Source organism: Scatophagus argus, chromosome 7, assembly GCF_020382885.2.
Source record: "Scatophagus argus isolate fScaArg1 chromosome 7, fScaArg1.pri, whole genome shotgun sequence".
NCBI lineage: Eukaryota > Metazoa > Chordata > Actinopteri > Scatophagidae > Scatophagus > Scatophagus argus.
In genome coordinates, this window is record NC_058499.1 from 24,711,132 (window position 1) to 24,724,784 (window position 13,653).

The 13,653-nt window shown below is 42.5% G+C and overlaps 1 protein-coding gene across 1 annotated transcript in view; it reads left to right on the forward strand.

Annotated features, from left to right (window-relative positions):
- Positions 1-13,653, forward strand: part of zfpm1 (zinc finger protein, FOG family member 1) — a 92,903-nt gene that overhangs the window by 1,395 nt on the left and 77,855 nt on the right. The window lies entirely within an intron of this gene.

Sequence of the window (13,653 nt, forward strand, 5' to 3'; positions counted from 1 at the left end):
TCCTGTTTATAAAATGTGTGAGGTTTATCGCTGGTGACTGATGTTCAAAGTTGATATAAAAGCATATTAATGATGTTGTCATTAACCCCTCCTGGCGCTTTGTGAGGCCTAAACGCTCTGAGCTGATGAGGAGTCTCAGTCTTAATCTAATGACATTATGCTGGAAATGAAAGATAAAGGAAAAGTGGGCAGGTATTTGTTTGGAGACAGCAGCTGGAATGGAAACCATGACATCAGTAGGACAGTTTGTTTGGGAAGTTATCACATTGAGCAAATAAAAATATCTTGTCATCAATGATTGTGTCACTGTGTTCCCAGAAACCTGGTGTCTGAAAGCAACATTTGGATGTTTAGGCTGTATGGTATCACATTATACACTTGAGTGAGTTGACATTTCTGACCAAAATATCGTGGCTCTAGTGACAGCAGGGAGAAAACACAGGAGAAAACGCATCACTGTGGAACTTCAGGAAAAATAAGGGAGCTTGGATGTAGATGACTGACAGTTTTCTCTCACATGATATAGTTGATGAAGCTTGACCCCCTAAAAGCTCCAGGACCCAGATCTGTGAAGCAGTGTGTCCTGTCAGTCTCTGAAGCCAACGTTAAAGCAGCTAAAGTGCAGAACTGTCAAGAGTATCATTGTGGGTCATCAGGATGGTGTCAGACATTGTCAGATGTGACATACTTTTAGTTATCTTCTGCCCTAACACAACACACAGCCAACACAATATATTGTCACCCTAAGTGGTAAACCATTTAATGATTGCTAATAGATAGTAATGCGATGCTACTTTTGAACAGTTGATTATTATTATTATTATTATTATTACATTATTGATGTATTGTTAGTACTGATGTTGGATCTGAATGAATGTGGGCTGCATTTTGTCTATAGGAAAGCTAACCAGGTTTGCTCAGAAGCTGTCTTCCTCTGACTGGTTTGAAAGAATAGCCCTTTGAGGAGTTCCTAAACAAGAATTATTTTATTTGTGATTTTGCTTGGTGCAAACACATCTTGTTTGAAACTGTTGACCGCCATTACACACCAGGTTTTTACTCCCCCAAATGTTTACAATTTAAATTGTAATTTTGGCATAGAAAAATCACAGATATTTAGTCAAACCCTTCAGCCGTATTGCTTAATTAGCAGCATTAGCCGGACAAATGTAATGCTCTTTGTTGTTCTTTGCAGATGACGATGAGGTGTTCATTTCTTTCTTCCATTGGTTGCCCCAAATAGCACAGAAATTAATGACGTCGTCTATCGTGATCAAACATAATCTGCTGGGCTGCCATTAAGGATTTCTCTTATTGAGGCTTTCTGGTGTGTCACTGCAAGTAGTCTGTATAGTTTGTCACTTCCTGCTTTTTCATTTGTTTCCATAGAGGGGGCCTCTCAGCTGTAAACTCCCAGCAGACTTTACCTACAGTAAAGCATGGAGATGTATTCTAGACCCTGAAGCTGATAAACCAGGCTAGACTTGGTGTATATAAGAGAGAGGGGAAGAGAGAGAGAGAGTGCATGTGTGTGTACATATGTGTGTCTCAGGGGTGTCATGGCCGTCTTTATCAGTGCTTCTGGTCCACTATGCTTCCCCGTGCACCAGGCCCCGACTGTGGTCGAGGCCAGCCAGACTCTCAGCCCTGTGACTCTCTTGTGATTTGGCAGACATTTTGATAGGAAAGAGTGAAGAGTGATAAGGACTTTGTTCAGCTGGGGTGTGTGGGGATTCTGCAGAGGTGGGGGCTGCTGGTGCTACCACCCTACCACTACTGGCATTGCTGCTAAGGCAGTGTGTCCACCATGTTGTTTTGAGCACGCCGCCTGTTGTTACTGATATGAAAAATTCCAGCTAGGTCACAGTGTTGCTGGGTGGAGTTTTCACTGTAATACTCCTTGGACATCCTTTGTGAAAATGATCCATGGCGCACATTGGTGTAGCCATGTCACTGTTGCTTTTGTAATTAGTAGTGAGTTTCCGATCTGTTCTTTGCGGTTGGAGTTGACTTTTGGTGTTAATCTGCTGTTAATGCAAACTCAACTCTTCACTTGCTTCCAAAATGAGCTCATGCACACTTGCTTTGGTGCAACCCAGTTAGACATGTTTCGGCCTTATCATCACAATTGATCGTTGCCATTATACTATTGCTGTCAGTGAGTGTTTTATAATTAGGCTACATAGGCTCGCTCTGAATTCATTTGAAGTGATTACGTTAGTTCTCATTCATGTGAACTTGATCTTTTGGCAGCCCCATGATAAAGTCTAGGCTACAGGTGCTTCCTGCAATTGGTGGTAAACCTACAGTATAAACTTCATAATCAAGGTAAGCATGTGATAAGGGCTGGGTATTTATCAGTAGGAAAAAAGCCTGTACTGAAGCATCGCATGTTTGGTCAAAGTTGTATCTTGAATCAGAGGATCATGACTTCAGTAAGTTTCCAGTTTAAGACTATTTTATTCAAGTTCTTATTCAGTAGCAAGTATTGTTTTGTTAGTCCAAAGTCAGGTATCCTATCGAGACTATACTGTGATGTAGTTTGGCAGTGTGTAGCTCTAGAGGAGCAAAGCTTTTCCCCCATTCTCTGACCTGAAGTAACTTTTATAAAAACCACCATAAAGCACCCCCCAACCACCACCACCACCACATGCACAACAGAGCAGTATATTAAAACATAGCATGGATATCTTTTTCAATTTTTTTGCCCCACAACAATGGATTAAGTCCAGGGCTTTCTGGACACCCGTAGTTGAGAAAGAGAAGTGGGTGTTTGTGTAGCAGATAGATATTTGTCTGTGTCTCTTTGTGCGTCATCCTCCCCAACGGTTGGTGATCTTGCAGCCTGATAAGGCTGCTCTCCTTGATAGAGAGATAGGAGGAGGCAGGCAGGCAGGGAGCCCACTGAGGCTGGATCCCTGGGCTTATATTTTGGCGGTTGAGATGGGAGACATGATAAAACTTGGCGGCGATTGCTGCTGCTGATATCGCAGAAAGCAAACGAGAGAGAGGGAGAGATGGAAGGTTGGGCAGATGGAAGGAGAGATGGAGGATGGAGGGCACGTTGTAATTACATCTGGCTGTCGCATGCCATTTTCTCAGCATTGTCGTGTTGTTGTCGGTGGTTTTGTTTGCGATTGACTGGGGGTGGATCTCTAGATAATTAAAAGAATAGAAAAGTAGAGGGGGGGGGGGAGTGCAGTGATAAGAACGAGGAGAAGAGGAGTGGAGGTAGATAGCGGGAAGAAAGATATAAAGAAAGAGTGAAAAAGTGTGTGGAATACATAGCTGACAGATGAATGTGTTGTGGTGTGTTTTTAATGGCAGCCCAGTCAGCTCTGTCACTCCCCCTCCCCTCTCTGAAAGATGTTTGAGGTTGATAAGGAGGGCTGCTGATGGTAGATAGATAACACTCTGCAGATCCACACTGCTGATTGGACCTCTCTGTCTGCGTGTGTGTGTGTGAGAAAGCTTAGTTCCTATTACATCAGTGCTAGAGCTCAGAGGTCAGCATGAATAATACGCTGCCTCCCACAGCTTAAAGCAAACCAGGACGCCTGCAGTGGCCAGACAAGGAAACCACCACAGTCACCTTCTCCTCCTTCTCCTTTCCTTCTACGTCTACCCTTTCTTCATCATTAAACAGCAATGAAACTTTTTGTAAAGCTTATAGGTGTTTTTAGAGACGGGTTCCAGTTGAGTGTGCTGCAGCTGTGTGTGAAAGGAACGGTTACTCTACTGTTTGTTTGTTTTTATCAGCAGTCTGACAAGGCTCATATCACGTGGTTGTTATATGGACGCACGATTGGGAGATTAATTCATTATTTGTGAGTCAAAGTGAAATAAAAAAACAAGCATGTCTAAACTCTAAGCACACAGGCACGCACACAAACACACACCCAGAAGACTCATGCAGCGCCATGGTGGCTTTCTCTTGTGTGTGTGTGTTTTTTGTTTTTTTTTTTTCTCCTTCTTTGTTCTGCTTTTAGCTTGATGTGAACTTTCGATAAGCCGCGGGGCCTGATCTCCGGTGCAGATAGAGATCGCCAAGTGTGATTAGAGTTGTTATCAGGCTGCAGCAGGCAGGAGCCGAGGCTCCACCGCAATAACAGCAGGCCCAGGCAGGAGCAGCCAGGGTCCGGACCCTGGCAATCAGTTCCAGCCCTAATGGGATTAATGTTGTTGTATAATTAGATGATAGGTGTGAATGCATTTCTTTTCTCTCTCAATCTTTTCTCACTCATTCAAACCCCCCTTCCGCCTTTCCTCGCCTCATCTCTCTCCTCTCTCTCTCCTCCCTAACGAGCCTTGTCATTGATTAATTTAATTAAAATTAATACCACGTATTACTCATTACAGATTATGTGTTAGATAGCGTAGACGTGTTGGGAAATTTTGGTGTTCGTCGATGATTATCTCCAGGGTGATTTTTTTTTTTTCTTTTGAAATATTTTTTTCTGTTAAGGGTGTAAATTTGAAGAGCTTTCAGTTAGAGCGGTGTTGGGGAGGTGGAGGGAGATGAGAGGAAAGTCAGCATCAGCAGGATGACTCGTACTGGGTTAATGAGAGATATTAAACTAGCTAGATGGTGACTGATTGTGGATTCAGCATCAACATTTCTCACACTTATGATGAGATAGCTTGGTGTGAGAGCTGCTTGTTGCAGTCATACCCATATATGCGTGCACATGTGGTGTCTGCAAGCGAGTTGGCAAAATACAGTTTACAGTTTAAACCAGAGATGGTTAACTATCAGTGCAAAGCAGGTCTGATCTGATCTCAACAAGAAAGCCATTAGTTCTCTGAAAGTTGAAGAAGCTGAAAATCTATTTTTTGATAATGGTTCAATAATCTCTTTGTCATGTGACCTACACATTGTTGAACTTTACATCTTCACATCTTCCCTTAAACTATTTGGAATTCTTTCAATTCTTAAAAGCATCTATTTTCAGTCCTTATTCATTGCTTGTGATCCAGATACCTTGTGTATGTGCCTGTTTGCTCTCTGCCCGATATGTTGGCTTCTTTTCATCGGTGTGTGTGTGTTTGTGTTGTGACCATCTGAACAGGGCTGATGGAGAGTGTGTATGTGTGCACGGTCAGATACGCCAAAGGGGGAAGTTGACAGGGTTACAGAGGAAACACCATTTGTGTTCGGTGTGTGGATGAGTTATAACCCTTTCCTGCTATTTACCCAGGGGATGGCCTTGTGGTGAATTATGGTTCTCCAACTCAGTGCAGTTGTAAACGGTTTCACCCTTGACCCTCGGCTCTGACGACTCAGTAGATGAGAGAAGGGGGAAAACATTATGCCGAACAACAGTAGCGTAATCTACGTCCATACTGTTTGCTCTAGCAGTAATTACCGCTCTGCTAGCTCTTCCCAGGGAGCTTTGTGAGGACTTGACTCATGGCTGACGTGCTCTCTATTAGACGCAATGGATGTTAGACCAGAGCAGCCAAAGAATCCGAGCCTCCTCCTCAAGCTGCTCGATCGATGCATGAAAACACAAGTTTGAGGACAAACGATGGTGCAGTGATTTTGTGATGCAAGGTTTTCCTCATTTGTCAGTAATGTTTAAATGGTTTCAGAGATTAATAACAGTGCCTTTTGTGTGGGGAAGAATCCCAGACTATAAACTTCACTTGATCAAAGTAGACCAGGTAAGCCAATCAGTCAAAATTGGATGTTAGTAGACTGAAAAATATACAATTTCACACAATACTATTATCATCACAATAGTGATAAAAATCACAGGTATTTTTCCATTTTATAGTCAAACATTTGCGAAAATAAAAATTAAATGGCGACACAAATACCCACGCTGAAAAAGTAAGTGTGAGGTTCTTAAGTAATCCTTCACATGCTTGTGAGTACTTGAACTATGAGCAGTAAACGGTAATAATCACAAAATAACGTGGTTTAAATTAGGCTTATAGGGAAAGGATTTGAATTTGCTCATCCTTCCAAAGTCAGGATGAGGCCCCTGACCAGCTGTAGGGTTAAAAACACTTGTCCATAGCTGTTGATCTTTAAGTTTCCTATTTCTTTTTTTAACTTTACTCAACTCAACTTTACTTGAGTTGTTGTCAAGTCACGCATACGGTTACCTCGCCTTCGACACTTCACTGTCTGCACCGCGGCCTCTCTGCTCTGCTGTCTGTTGTGTGTGGGTGGGAGCTGAGCCCTGCCGTCAGTCAAGCATACAGAGGAGAGGAAGGAGAAGAGCTAGCCCCATAAACGACAGCAGAATGTGGTAGAGACTTCTCAGTGTTTTTTTTTTATTATTATATTTTTCATAGATTAAAATACTGTGAAAAGACACTTTAGTGCTCTACCTAAGTTTAGAGAAATCGACGCAGCAACTGTGTGTCATTGCTGACTGTAGTAGTTGTAGTTGTGTGTTGTGGGCCACGTGTCTCTGATCTCTGGTCCCTGGACACTCAAAGGACAGAGTGTTTGTGTGAATGTATGTGTGTGTGTGTGTGTGTGTGTGTGTATGAGAGAGAGAGAGAGAGAGAGAGAGGGAGAGCCAGTCAGCCAGCCAGCCAGTGTTATGACAAGGCCCCCCCAGCGGCAGTGATAAGACAGACCATTTACTCCTACTGTGCTGAGCACTCTGTTCCGGGATGTTAAGGCAACCTGGGCAAACAACACCGCCTGACCTGCTTTTACAGCTGTGCGTGCACACACACACACACACACACACTCCACTTCACAACCTCCCGACAATAAATGCAACTGTAGCTTGAAACCGCCAAGCTCGAATTCCCAGATCACCAGCGTTAAACAGGAGAAACATTAAGAGGTCAAGGGTCAAAGGTTGTAGCCGCCCGACAATATGGAACAATATTGTGCTGTCTTCAGACAGATCATGCAGTGCTGAATACACACACATTAGTTTGCATGGACCTTTGACCCTCTGTACACCTGCTGCCTGTGCAGTCAGTCGTCAAGTTGAAAAACAGAAAAAGAAGCCTTGCAGGGCCACATCATCGCTCTCGTATCTGTTAAGTTTTAGTATATATATATATTTACCTTTTTTTTTATATAGTATAGACAATTGTGGCTCAGGAGGTAGAGCAGGTTGTCCACCCAACAGATAGTTGATGGTTCAGTGTCCAGCTCCTCTGATCTGCATGTCCTTGAACAAGAACCACTGAACCCCAAATAGCTCCTGATGCTGTGTCATCAGTGTATCAATGTGTGTGAATGGTTAGATCATTTTTTCTGATGGACAGCAGCCTCTTGCATTAATGCAACAGTAGGATAAAGTGCTTTGAGTGGTCAGTGCGACTGGATAAGCACTATATAAGTACAGTCCAATTACCATTTATTTCTGTAGTCTATTCTGGTTTAATGGGTAAAAGGAAAGATTCTGTTACTCACAGTAATCCTCTAAGAGAAATACAGACATTAATACAAGAGTCGATCTCATAGAATTATGCTTAAAGGAAAGGCAGAAAGGCATTTTGAGATATTCTGCGCAGAAATGTGTGCAGATACCTCATAATGTCTTCACACCAGTCGTGTTCTGAAATCTTCAGTGTAACCCACTGTATTTTCCAATTTCATTAAATAATAAAAATCACATCTAAAACAATATGTTACTGCCATTTTGTGTCATATTTCTTATTATAAAATTGTTTTTTTTTTTACCAGATGCAAAAAAAGTAACAGCATCATACCGACTGCCCTGCTCTCCAAATGTCGGTATTGTAGGTTAGTGAAATAATTTAGTCAGCTATTAAGCGGGAAGCTAGAAGTTTCAAAGAGAAAAAAAAAACATAAACTCATAATTAATGTGTGTTCTGGTGTTCTCAGAGTCATATCATTATTCTGTCCATTTACACTTTCTCAAGCTTTTCACACAGTATGAAGTTCAAGTTCAAGAACAGTTTTTACTACCTGGATGTTCAGCCAATCACATATCTAATCTATTATAATCATACTCTGAAAGTTTGGGATAGGTGCACTTGGCTGACCCTTATGAAGCACATATACACAACAGATGGTATTTCTTTGTGGCAAAGACAGGATAGAAAAGGTGAACAGTCATCGTATGTACAGGAGAAGAGGAGGAAGATGAAGGGACAGTGAGGGAATGAGGAAGCAGAGGTGGGTTAGAAGGAGGAAATGGGGAGGATAGGAGGTGATAAGGGCGACTCGGCCTCCGAGACAATGCAAGTAGAAAGAGGAGATGCTGGAGGAGCCTCGTGGGAGTCACCTTAACAGAGGAGGTCTAGACCAGTGGCTCCTCTCACTGTCCATGTGCACACACACACCTGCTTTCATAGAAACAGCAATGTCTCTTTGGACCAAGTCCTTTAGGGATCCAGATTCTTGCAGAACAACTATCGTTTATCTTCAGTCGTCCTTTTGTTCCGAAACTCACTCTCTGCCTGTCTCATAAGGCTGTTTGCTTCTCTGTGTTGTGAAAATGCAACTTTTTTATCAGTCAGTCAGTTCTGGACCTCTTGAAGCTACTCCAGTTGTTGTTGCAGTTCCATCTGGCTGCCAACAGAGGATGGTAAAAGTCATAAATAACTTGTTTTCCGTTCAAGTGTTTATGTGTTTGATTACATTTAGAACCTGACCAGGGCTATGCTGGTGAGCATACATAATATAACAACACCCCCCCACACCCTCTCTCCCTCTCTCTCTCTCTCTCTCTCTATCTCTCTCATGTCTCAGTGTGTACATTATGAGTCATGCAAGCCAGTAGTGTTGCAGTGATCCGGGCCTTTGGATTGCTTTGTGCTTGTGTAAACCATGGTGCTCTGGCTCCCTGACTGATAAGTGAACTGCCAATCAACTGCCTCTGTGTGTGTGTGTGTGTGTCTGACTGTACAGTATGTGCTACAGGTGAAAAGACATGATATTAGGATCATATAAATTGTATGTTTTAATTGTACATTCTGATTCCCCTGTGCTCTGTGACATGACATGTCTTGTTTTGTCTGAACCTCCTTCACAGAGATACTTAGTTTACAGTGACTGAAACTGGAGCATTTGGGAACGTTTGACGTTTTCAACCAGAGGACTGAGAAATGTTCTGTGTGTGTGTGTGTGTATCCATATACATATATATATGGTACTGTTGGTTCAGAATATTTAGTCATTTCTGGTGTAAAAATCTTCATGTTTTTTCTCTGTAAAGAAATGTTGATGCAGTACCATTTTATGGAAAAGGGGTAAAATCCATTAAAAGGGGTATTTTACCTAGAAAGGTCAGTTTACCAGTCACAGTGAGTATTAATCAGATTATGTTGTTAAAGGTGTACTGCGACCCTGTAGAAGCTTTCCAAAGTCTCAGAAAATAACCCCAGTATGGCCTTGAAGACTAATGGAGGATCTAGCAAAAACATGCTATTGGGTGCATTACAGGAAGTGCAGGGTCCAGAGTTTTTGAAGCTTGGCCCATACTAGGATCTAAATATTGAAATATACCTGCCTCATTAGTCATGAGTCCCTCAACTTTAATGGAATCTGTGTTACAGTTGTTACAGCTGTCAGATGAAAAGTCCACATAAAACTCTTTTCAGAATAAATACTAACCTCTGTCTTTATAATGTTTTGGTTAAGACTGTTGGGGAAAACACATTTGTGGAATATCTTGACACAATGTTTCATCTTCTCCTTCGATATAGATAGAGATAAAGCCTGAATGATCTATACAACTAACCTTCTGTAATCTTTCAGATTAATGAAGCCCTGTTGAAACATAATTTATTATGGGTGTGTTGATCTAATATAACTTAACAGCCAGGAGAGACAGGAAGTCAGACAATAAACACTCCTCCAGCATGTAGACTCAACAACAGAGTGCAACACAATGTCACCACACTATCACGTTAAATAACAAAGCCTAATATTTTTTTTGAAAGTTTGCTTTGATTTTTGGATGTTACCATTACTCCTCAGCCCTCACCCCCTTTGCTCCCACCTTCTCTCCCATTTTTTTCTTTTTTAAATAATCCCCTGTTTTTTCTCTCACCCGTCCACTGCTTTTTTTAACACTACTCCTACTATCTCTACCCCTCCACCTCCACTTCTCTATCACCCCTTCTTTCATTCTGTCTATCTGCCCCCACCCCCCCTCCCTCTGTCTCCAGCCAGACCCCTTGCCTTGGCAAACCAGGTCTTGGCGGTATGATAATGTGGAAAGTTGAACTGGCCCCATTACAGCGAGGCTGATGGCAGGGCAGATAAAACTGTTGATAATGGGTGCAGATAGCGCTGACACAGCGGTCCAATAGCCTAGCCCTGCCCCCCCTCCCCTCCCTCTCTCACCCCCTCAACCCACCCCCACCCCCCATTATCATTCCTGCCCACCGATGGGCTCCCAGAACGCTATCTCCTCTCCATTTCCACTCCTGCGACAGATAAGAATGGAAATACTGACTTCATAGCTGACTGATTAAAGTGTCTGCCTTTCTTGATAATACACAGATAAATTATGTTTTTTTCTTCCTCTTCTTCTTCTTCTTCTTCTTCTTCTCCCCCCCCCCTCCATCTATCTAGAAAAGGGTGGGGCACAGCAGAAAGAAGAAAAACCCTCTCCTTTTTTCATTTCTCATCTTTTGTGGAGCTTTTTTTTTTTGGAGGGAGGGAGATGACGTGCAGAGAGGAAGGAAGGGGGATTGAGAGATTCTGTAGTGGTCATACGACTGGAGGTAGAGTGTCAAGATGTGGAGGTGCATTATATCTGCAGATCCTGTGGTCTGTGTTGGTGTGTGAAAACAGCATCATTGCAGAGTGGCCATAGCCTGAGTATGAAGAAAACTTGTATTACTGGCTTTTCAAGTCATTATAAAGGCAACAAGAGTGTCCCGGAGGGGGTGGGGGGGGGCATAGACATAGAGATGAAGTGATAGAGAGAGAGTAGGGGCACACAGGCCTATTTGCGGCCCACTGAACTCCCACTACAGCTACAGCGTTTCCAGGTTGACTTTTATCACTGATCGCTCCAGTTTGATACCAGGAAAGATCCCTGATGGATATGCTCTCTGCATCCAAATCCTCTAACCCATTTTCTTTTTATCCCCACCCCCACCCTCCCAACACACACCCAGTAACCTCTATCTCCCTTCCCTCTCTTATCTTTAGCTCTTGAGCTCTCTGTCTGTCCAACTGAACTTCTGTCCTCTTCCTCTCACCTCCTCCTGCCTCCTTACCATCACTCCTCCTCGTCATCCTTGATCAGGATGATGATGGCGATGTTGATGATGTTGCCTGTCCACAACTGGTCTTCCATTCGAGAGTTGGGACGTGGGTTTTGACATACGGCGCTGTGGGGATGTAAGAAGATACAACACACTCGAGTGATAGTATGATTTGTGATACTGGCAATTCCCAAAAACTGTCAATTGCAAAATCTGTGGTTCATGTTGTGTTATGTTTAAACCTCTGACTGTTAGACAGCAATGATGCTGTCTTTATCCCTCTGACTCTTCTGCTCTAATGAAAGGTCAACTGAGCCAGGACCAAGTAAGTTGTGGTCTGAAGCAAGTTGAAGTTGAAGTGAACACACCTGTGTCACGGTTTCAAGAGAAATGTAGTGATGTAAACATGTTTTTTCAACCTGTTCCTTTAAGCTGCTCACAGTACATTATATACTTTGGACTGCTCACTTCTACCTTGATGTCCCACTCAGCCGTATGGGCTGTGAGCACAGTGTAAAATTATCAGCATGTCTGTCAGTAATAGCAATGAAGGAACTAATGTTTTTGTTTGTTTGTTTTTTTTTCAACATTAACTTTTAAGACATGGGACATTTAGTTGAAAAATAAAATCACTTGCCCATAATTCAGTTTTATTGTTGTTCTTTTTATTATTTTTATAGTACAAGATGTTTCTTCAGTTAAAAGAAACAGTAGTTTTCAGTGATGACAGTCAAGTTCAACCTCAGATCAGTTTATTACGACACAGCAGTACATTTATTATTCATCCGTTAGGAGCATTTGGGTCAGTCAGTCAGTCAGTCGGTCAGTCATCCTCCCAGTGAACCAGTCAGATGTTGTGTTCTCTAGCAGGGAGCAGCGGGATGGAACAACATGCTGTTTGTCCGGGCCACACTAGCTGACCTTGATAGATTAGACCCAGAGAGGCTTTTCTGTCTGACACAGAGCAATGATAAGTCTGTGTGTGAAATAGTTTTTCCTCTTCTCAGAAATATGGCTGCAGTGTCGGCTGGGACAAGATTGTGTAGGTGTGTGTGTCTGCTTCAGTCTGCTTCTACCAACCAATCTTCCTGTCTGTGTCTGCTAATAAGCAACTCCCCTCCCACTTCACTAGATCAGGTATCTGAACGTATTTTCTATTCCAGGCTGCAGTCTGCTTGGTTATACGTGACCGCTTCCATCTCTTCAACGGCGGGCATACCCCTGCTCCTGAATTTGACACATTAACCAGAATGAAGATGCCGAAAAATCAGCATTAAGTTTAATTCGCTGCTGCAGTCTGGCTTTAGTTTTTAAGGACAGAGCTCCTTTTTTTGTCCTGTGAGTCCACAAAGAATGGGGAGTGGAAGGCTTAGAAAGAAGGAAAGAAAGAAAATAGAAGAAAAAAACGAAACTGTGATAAAAAGCCCAGATAAGAGAATGACTGTGTTGTGTAGGAGTTGATATCAATGTTATCTATCTGTCTTTTTTTTCGCTCTGCGAGCCCTTCTGTTGTTTTTTAGCTCTTATCTTGCTCTACCAAAATGCCAGGAACAAAAAGGGGAGAAAGAAAGAAATTACCGTGCGGATTATTCATGGGGGTTGGCTGATAAAATGTTGATGCCGAAATTAAGACCGATACAGGCGGTGTTTTTTTTATTTGCTCTACAAATGTTTTTCATAATGATATTTGTGTTTTTTTAATGTGTGTGTAAAGGGTTTTGCATTGTGTGCAAGCTGTGTGTTGATAATTTTGTGCCGTTGCTTGCTATTAGCAGATTAGACCTCATTTAACTCTTTATGCCCCCTCTGACACCAATTCATTACATGTACTACACCCTCTGTCCCTGCAAAGGCGCACACACACACACACACACACACTTTCACACACATTCTGGTGGGACCAGATAAGCTCAGTCCTCAATCTGTCGCTAATAGAGAGGCACAAACCAGCAGCGGACAGGTCTGAGTTTCCACAATGACGGGCCCAAATGTCTCAGTCGACAACGGTGGCAGGAATAGGGTGCTGTGATTGGTCGCTTTGTGGCACAGAGCCGTCCGCTGGCGTCCGATCAGAAGACATGGAGACAGGGAGGTCAGCAGCTTGACCCCACTTTACATCTGAATTCCTAATTGCTTCTGTGCTAATACAATAGTTTGTAACTCCCAGCTGACTGTTTGTATGTGTGTGTGTTTGTGTATGGGTGTTCATTTGGTATTCACCCTCTCATGGGTTCAGTGTTTAGTAGGTGAATTTTTAATATTAGAAATCCACATTACTGATCAGACTGTAGTCTGATAATGACTGTTTTAGAAAATCAGAATTCCTTTATTTATCCCTGAAGGGAAATTCTTGACTTAAAGCTGGACTTAAAGGAATAGTTCTGTAAAAACAACTGCTGTGTGCTGTGTTGGATCTATTTTCCAGCAATACAAATACTACCCAAAATGTTGAACTAGTCCTTTAATCATTCAATAATGACTTATTTA